Source organism: Melanerpes formicivorus, unplaced genomic scaffold (genome assembly GCF_026170545.1).
Source record: "Melanerpes formicivorus ecotype bairdi unplaced genomic scaffold, bMelFor1.0.p_v2 SCAF_56, whole genome shotgun sequence".
In the NCBI taxonomy this organism is placed as follows: domain Eukaryota; kingdom Metazoa; phylum Chordata; class Aves; order Piciformes; family Picidae; genus Melanerpes; species Melanerpes formicivorus.
In genome coordinates, this window is record NW_027142408.1 from 3,416,012 (window position 1) to 3,424,472 (window position 8,461).

Consider the following 8,461-nt stretch of genomic DNA (forward strand, 5'->3'; position numbering starts at 1 on the left):
TTTCCTGAAGTTGTTCTTTGATCCAATCCTGCTCAGTCAAAATCCACTATTGTAAGTTTATATATGGGATAGAAAAGTGACCTCAGAATGTCACACCATGTGTTTCTCATGAGCTGTTAGCATGCTAGTCCTTCATGATTAGAAATGGCAAGATTCCCCTGTGCTGAATGATTCAGTGATATCACGAGACTTGCATTTCTCTGGATCTTTAGCTACTTCATGGAGACAATACAGCACAGAAATGTACAAATGTAGACCTTCCATGTCATCAGAATAATGGAGTTTTGTGTAAGCATGAGGACAGTAGGTAATGTAGGCTGGTCTTCTGGAGAAGGAACTGGATATTTAGTTAATCAGCTGAAAATTACTATTAACTTCAGACTAGATAAATGAAATTGCAGAGTACAACACACCTCTGAAAGACCTGACTCTGTGTTGAAATGGAAACATAGACTTGCAAACCACCAAGCAAATTCTCCTTTCATGCAGTGCTGTCTAAATGTGGTGACAACGCTCTCACTTCACATGCAAGCAAGCTCAGCAACGTGTGCCACTCATGAACATTGTACAACATCCATCTGCAGCGCAGGGGCAGAAGTGGTCAAGTGGCAGAATATGACTGGAAAGAAAAAGAAGTGAGACTGATGGTGAGGACCAGCCAAGAAAGTCTGGGTTTGGAGGTAGAAGGCATCTTCAGATAATTCCCCACACTCCAGGCATTAGTGCTCTAGATGAGCTGGCATCCAAGAGAGAGATGAAGATGATGGAAGGTTATTTGCAGGTTTTCTACTTCCTAGTCACAGAGTGGAACTGCAGCCTCAAAGGAGGCTGCCTTTGCTCTGAAGGAAGAAAAGTGCAGTGATTATGTCTATTCCTATAAACTGTGGGGAATGAGATTATACGGGGGTGGAGTAGAAGGAGGAACAGAATGAAGAGATGGGTGAAAGCCTTAGGGTTCCCACACACACACCAGCTAATCTCCCGAGACCACATGTCTTGGAAAAGGAAGAGCTCATGCAAAGATGCCTGGGGCTCTTCCACTGCTGAGCCACACACTCTTCCTGCTGTGACAGTACCTCCTTTGGAGGAAATGCTAGGGGGAAGGAGGAAAGGATGAAACTCGGAGCTTTCTGGGTACCTTACCAAATGCTCACCCTGGATGTACTCAGGATGTGAGTGTCCAGTGTCAGTCTGTAAATAGGAATGGCAAAGCAGTGACTCCAACTACAAGCCACCCTAGGAAAAGCCTTTATTTGCAAGTGGGTTTGTGAGTGTACTTGGCAGAGCTCTCCATTTCCTTCTGCTCTGTCTCGATTCAGAGAGTGCTATACAGCAAGGACTTGGTGAATGTAGTTGTTTCTGAGTTTCTTACTTAGCTCTGAGCACCTCAGAAAAGTTTGGGAGTGACTTTCAATCAGGCATTTTTAAATTGTTTCTTAATTTATCTAAAAACAGGCTAAAGACTTTAATTAACAGGCTCAGAGTAACAGTTATACCATTTTTCCTCTGCTATCAGCTTTCACTTTTATTTATGATGGGAGTCCCCCTTGTATCTCCTTTCCCACAGGGCCCACTATCACTAATATTTCTGTGATCTGTGAATAAACCAAAATTTAAAGTTAGTGCTTACAATCAATGCAAATTAATGATTTCTTTAAAAAAAAACAATGCAATAATATTTCAATCAGGAAAAGCAGCTTTGTAGTTGAAAATCCCATGCTGGCCTTGGAGTGGGAGTTTTTCCAGCCTCTGCTTAAATCCAAAAAAATACTGCAATCTTCTGGCACAGGCTCACTGTAATGCTTTAAAAACAATTTAGGAACTGTCATTGCTGTAATTACAGTAACTAATTACCATCCTTAGCAAACAAATAGCTTAACATAATACGCAAGCCGAATCAATTTTGAAGAAATGCAAATTCCGCCAGCGAAAAAGGGCATTTTGGCAAACCTGAAAGAGAAGCGGGAAAATAATACACTTTGTTTTATCTGCACATAATTCCCAGGGAATATCATATCATAAATATTTGCATTCAGTTCTTATCAGGACATTTGCATTTGCTTCTTATCAGTCTGCAGGCCGGACTCTGCCAGATAGAGAGTGGAGCTCCACACCATGCGCATATTTCTAATGAATCACGTCTCAGGCCCAGAGAATATTTTGGCTGGAACTTTATCGTGGAGATGGAGAGGTCATTTGCTCTCAGAGTCGGTTCATCTTGGAATTGTCTTGAGATTGTGATGCGATTCAACCAACATTTTTTACAACGAAAAGGCAAGAAAGCGAGATCTGACCAACTTTGCATTCTGTTCATCCCCGTGGCACTTAGCAAGGCTGATTGAGGAGTAGTTCCTCCCCCCCTCCAAATCAAACCCCTGTGTAAACAGGTTTGATTCATATTTGTGTCCCACGCTCCCCACCAAACAATGCTGCACGCTTCCCAGCCTGCAGGAGAAGAATGAAGCAATAACAGACTCGAATGGAGGCCGAGAATGAAACAAGCCACACAACAACCATTATCTTGAAATTTAATGCCAAATCCTTTTGTAGTACTTCAGAAATGTGTTTGATTAGTGGCAGTTTTCTCAGTAATGAGAGGAAATGTTTATGATGAGAAAATAGTCTCTCTAATGAGCCATCAGATTTCCTTAGCAGTTTCCCCAGAAAACAATATTCCCCCCCCCCCCCCCTTTTTATTATAGAAAGTGCACCTCACCTGTAAGAAAAGCAGTTGGGAAATGCCATAGATCTGAAAGGTGTGTGCATTTTTCTGCTGCAGACACACAAACAAAGGGAACATGCACCAAAAGCACTGAACAGGCTGGATGCTGCTTCCTGAGCTCTGCATGCATTCAAAGAGGTTTTGTTTGGTTTTGCTTGGAAGAGAAGTGTGAGCCCATACACACAAGCAAAAAGTCACTCATGTCCTCCTATCCTTCACTATGAAAGTGATAACTACTCTGTGATATCGGGGGGGGGGGGGGGGGGGGGGGGGGGGGGCGAAAAAACCCAAACAGACTTTGCACATTGGTTCAGTAGAAAACATCCAAATATTTTAAAGGAACTGATTATTTTCTGTGACTTCGGTTCAGTGCCAGAATATTCATTTTTGGGGTTGTTTTCTATCTGTACATATTTTATATTCTTGTAGTCTACATCAGAGTTTAAGACAATTTTTGTCCAAAAGCATGGACTGTAAGGCCAAGCAAATTACCACTTTCCAGGTGCTGAACAAGTGCAACAGCCAAATCTTCACCTGCTACAAACTGTTTGGTGCAGTGCTGCTGGTTACACCAGCTTGCTATCTAGTACTATTTTTTATATATATATATGTGTATATGTGTGTATAAATAAATGAATAAATACATACATACACACACACCCACACACACACACATATATATATAATTTCTAGGAAGTTAAATCTTGCCTAGTGATCAGTCTACTTTCTGGTCTGTGATTTCTTTTATGTGTTGCAACAGAGCACACAAATTTGTCTCCTGGTCATTTGAAGAAGTGCAAATCCATTTTAAAATGGATCTTTTATTTTTGTGGGTTTTTTTTTTCCTATACAGTGATCAGTTAAAGTTATTTTCACCTTGATGCCCAAGAATTCCACTGTGATTCATTTGTTGAAACACGCTGTGCAGTTTCTAGTTCATTATTATTCAAATGACTGATGCAGCTCATTTGGACCAAGGAAAACATTACATCAACAGTGTCAGCATTATCTGAGAAGGAGCTGGTGAAGCCATACTGCTGTTGCCAAACTTGGGATGCTTCTGATAATATTCTGTGACTGCTACAGAGTGAATGCTCTCCTGCCCTTTCCTGGTGCAATATTTGGATGTATTCTTGCAGTGCTGTATGCATGGGGCAGGAGACTTGACTGACATTCAGTAATGAAGAAGGGTGAATATGTGCAGCACATATGCAGGAAGCACTGTTGGAGAGATGTGGTTATAGAAATCTTTTAGTCATTGTTTCTATAAAAGAGTTAATGTCACCTACAATCATGTTCCTTGAATCATAAAAAAAAATCAATCAATCAAACAAACAAACAAACAAACAAACAAGGGTGGAAAAACCTCCAGCGGCAGAGACAAAGGCATCTTAAAGACCTCTTAGAAACCTCTTTTGGAGTAAGTATATATCTGAGCTCCTGCACATTTTCCCCCCCACACATAGAGTATATATGAAGAGGGGGAAAGAACTCCTATGAAATGAAATGAAATCAAATCAAATGGCATTTCATTGTGAAATGTGGTGTTTGCTCTGGAGGTAGCACAGTTAAGCTCTTGCCTCTGTGTTGCTGAAGGTGTAGCAATGCAGTCAGTGAGTATTTAGTCATTTTAGCTCATAGGGAGCAGTTGAATCCTCCTCCATGGCCTTTTTCTCCTTGTCTTTCCTTTTAAATCACGTTCATATTAAACTAGGACTAGCAGCGTAGTACTAAAGTCATTTTTAACATACAGTTGAATTTCATAACTCATCTGGTCTAGAAGTCATCTCCGTGGTTCATGTTTTATCATTTGTTTTTAGCTCTTTCTTTGAGGTGGGAAGGGCTTACAGTTAAGAGCCCATTATCAGAGTGAAGGATGCAGGAAATCCAAAATATTTATGTTTGTTCATGGCACATGGACAAGAAACAGTGCTCAGGAAAAGGGTTTTCTGATTAAGTGATTGAAAACACTCTGGTGTATGTTAATGGCTTCTTCTGTCCAACAGATAACATCATCTTTAGCCTTATCGCTGTTCTTGAACTTATTTTAAACATTCTCCTGTGCTCTCCCAATTATGTACTCTGCTCTTTTGGCATCCCCTCTCTTCGCTGCAAATCATCTCATTTCTTTGCTTTCTAATTTCTTGTTTTTATTTTTATAAGCAGGTTGGGTGTAAAAAAGAAGCATTTCACAGATACTTGAAGTGAAAAAAAAAAGAGCCCACGACTTTCCTGACTGAAATTAATTTACATGGAATTAAACCATGCACTTACAGCAAAAGAAAAATTAGTTTTAAAAAAAGAATAGCACTTGAATTTTAATACCTTGATATCATTCTGGCTGCATGAGCACTGTGAAAAGATAAAGATGAAGGAAGATCTGATCATTATTTAAATGTATGCAGAAGACTGCCAATAAGATAAAATTAGGTAAGATCGTGCTAGATCACAGTGTTTAAAACCCTGAGTCTATTCTTGTCTCTTCAGCTTTAGGAACTTCTCCAGGGATAAGCACTATGAAGGCTTTTGTAGCACTAATAGTAACTCCTAAGGCACTTTTTATTGTGCGGGATCCCAAAGAGGTTAACAAACTGCCTGCTGCTAATTCATTAACTCATTACTGCTTCTCATAGAGAGCTGTCTGTGTCAGAAATACCTTGTTTGGGATACACACCCTCAGCTCGGCAAGTGGGGAACGTTAACTGATCCAGAAATTCATACCTGACTAAAGGCTATTTGATCTCCTAGGCTACTGTTGAGGCTGCAGTAGATGAAGAAAACAAAACATGACTTCTCTGGTGGGTGAGAGAGAGAAGGGAGGGAAGGAGGGAAGAAGAGAGGGAGAAAGGAAGAGAGGAAGGAGAGGGGGCGCAGAAGAGGGGCAACCTCTTTCTGAGCCTGATTCAAGATTGCTTCAGCTTGATCAGTTTTAAATACAGAACTTGTTCATACACAGCATCTAAATTTTAACCCCAACTTTCCTAACCCTTGCTGATGGGAAATGTGTTTAAGTGCCCAGAGTGAGCTGGGCATTGAAAGAAATAATAGATTCTTCTCTGGGAGGTTAATCACCCTGCTATTGTTCGGGAGGTGGAGGCTAGAGTAGTTTAAAAGGAAAGATGTGATGAGTTATAGGAAGGAAGAGAGCCAGGCTCTGCACCCTGGGGGAGCAAAGCTACATGAGCTCTGAGGGAGGGAAGGGCCTGCAGGGTATGACGCACCCACCCTTTGTCAGCACCTCTTGTGTTTGTTTCTGCTGGGGTGTCTGAGATGTACATCCTATTTCCTGGCCCTTGTTAGCTGTAAGCAGGTGAAAGTTCCTAGAAGGGGCTTAGTCTGTTTGCATACATGAAAAATCCTGAGCCCAGGTCTGTATTTCACACCTCTGTGTCTCTGGTGTGTAAAACAAGAGTGGAAGACACCATTTGGATGTTTATTGGCTTGAGGTGGAAAAGTATTGATCAAAATTTGCAAGGTGGTCAGCATTGGAGCTGTATTAGTCTCTCTATGTATAGAAATTAATTGAAGCTGGTCACACTTTTAAAGGAATAAAAATAATTGAGCCAATTACGAATAAGTATTACCATTGTTTACTCTTTTTTTAAGCATGTATACAGTTAGAATTACTCTAAGCCCTCATAAAACTACTTGTTGAACACATTATTTGGTGAGAAATGGTAGAAGTTCTCAGATAATGCATTCCTTAAGTACTTACCCAGCTATAATAGAGGCAAGAGATTGTTACTAAAACATGAAGCGCTTTAGGATCCTTTTGAAGGGAAGGAATATGGCATTCTCTGTATAGATGAGTGGCTGTCAGTCTAGCTCTATTGAAATGATAGCAGATATTCCCACTTCTCCTGATAGGAATCCAAGCCAGGTGGTAAGCATCACACAATACATGTTGACTTTTATATTAAAGAGCAACACCACGTACTTGGCCACTTCTCTGCTCTTGTGTCTTGTTTTAAGCTTGCATAGGATGCATACATGCAACTCTTTGGGCTTCACTGAAATGCTGGCATCCATTGAGGGGAAAGGCAGTTTCTGTTTAGCAGGAGACAGAAATATAAAACAAATGTTTAGGACAGGAAGTGAAGGAGAACTAATCCAGCTGAAACTCCAGGGGATTCCAAGCAGACAGAATAATATTTGCAGATGTGATTAAATTCTTTGTTATGAATGACTTTTTTTCCCCCCATGAATCTGGATTTTTTCCCCCCTGCATCTTTTTGCTTTATCATAAGCTGAACATAACATTAGTGTAGATACAGTTTAGTTACAGGTATTTACTTAGAAATCAATGCAACCAATATATTTTTTAGGCACTGATGAGGAGCAATCATAATTAATACTTGTTGTCCACAGGGTATAATTGATCATCTAAATCTTATACTCTTGCCCTGGATTTTTAATGAAGGCTGATACTTTTTAAGGCACTCTGCTCCTATAAAGGAATACCAAAGGACAAAAGGTGTGTGCCAAAACACCCTACAAGCATAAATACTCATGCTGAAATAATTCCCAGTCTTGGGAATCGTGGACATTATGAATGAAGTGGCAGTTTTCAGCATAGTCTGAACCAGATTAAGCTATAGTGGCAGAGGCAGAAATCAAGAGCTGAACAGTGTTAACAGCTTATTTTCTTAAACTGGTCAGATACCATTTTCTTGTTTTCATTCTCCTGACCATATCAATTATCCAAATTGTCCCAGAGGTCTCTATTCACTCTCAGCCAGGACTGTGCTACTGGTAAGGTGATGCAGGTGAACACAAGCACCATAACAGAAAAATGCCTCAGAGCCATTCATTTAACCCTGCCTCTGTTTATCACAGCAGACACTTAAAGGAGTTTAATGAAGGGTTGCTGGGTTACTTGACAGATTAGTTTTGGATCTCTTTGCCTGCATGGGCATGAGGCCACCCTGGAAATCACTACTTACTGGTTGTAAATCCTAATTTGGACATTATTCCTTTCAGTCAGCAATCAGTGTTTTGAGAAAGTAAATGTTAGTCTCAGATTCCCAAGTTTTTCTCCTTTTACCAAAACTCTGTGGTGCTATGAGGAGACAACATGAAGGGAAGAAGTTTCTGGGTCTACAGCAGCCAGGTAGGATGGGAACACTCTTCCTAGATACATGCAAGCACTTGTTTCCACCCTCTACCCCTGGAAAAACCACTGATTGGCTGTAAGTGCAAAGGTAAGGGTGAGGGGGATGGAAGGAGTGCAATGGGTGAGATACAGGCACATGGGCTTGAAGGTTGCCCTTTTCCCCAGGAGCAGGTTATTTGTCCAGGGCCACCCCTCTGTCTTCTCCTCTCACTCTCTACCAGCATTGCCGCTCCCTACCAGCTCTTCCCACCATAGCAGCCCTGCCACAGGCTTCTCAGTGTATGGCCATGGTAAAAATGAAATGAAATGAAATGAAAAGAAAAGAAAAGAAAAGAAAAGAAAAGAAAAGAAAAGAAAAGAAAAGAAAAGAAAAGAAAAGAAAAGAAAAGAAAAGAGAAAGAAAAGAAAAGAAAAGAAAAGAAAAGAAAAGAAAAGAAAAGAAAAGAAAAGAAAAGAAAAGAAAAGAAAAGAAAAGAAAAGAAAAGAAAAGAAAGAAAAGAAAAGGGAAGAAAAGAAAAGAAAAGGGAAGAAAAGGGAAGAAAAGGGAAGAAAAGAAAAGAGAAGAAAAGAAAAGAGAAGAAAAAAAGAAAAGAAAAGAAAAGAAAAGAAAAGAAAAGAAAAGAAAA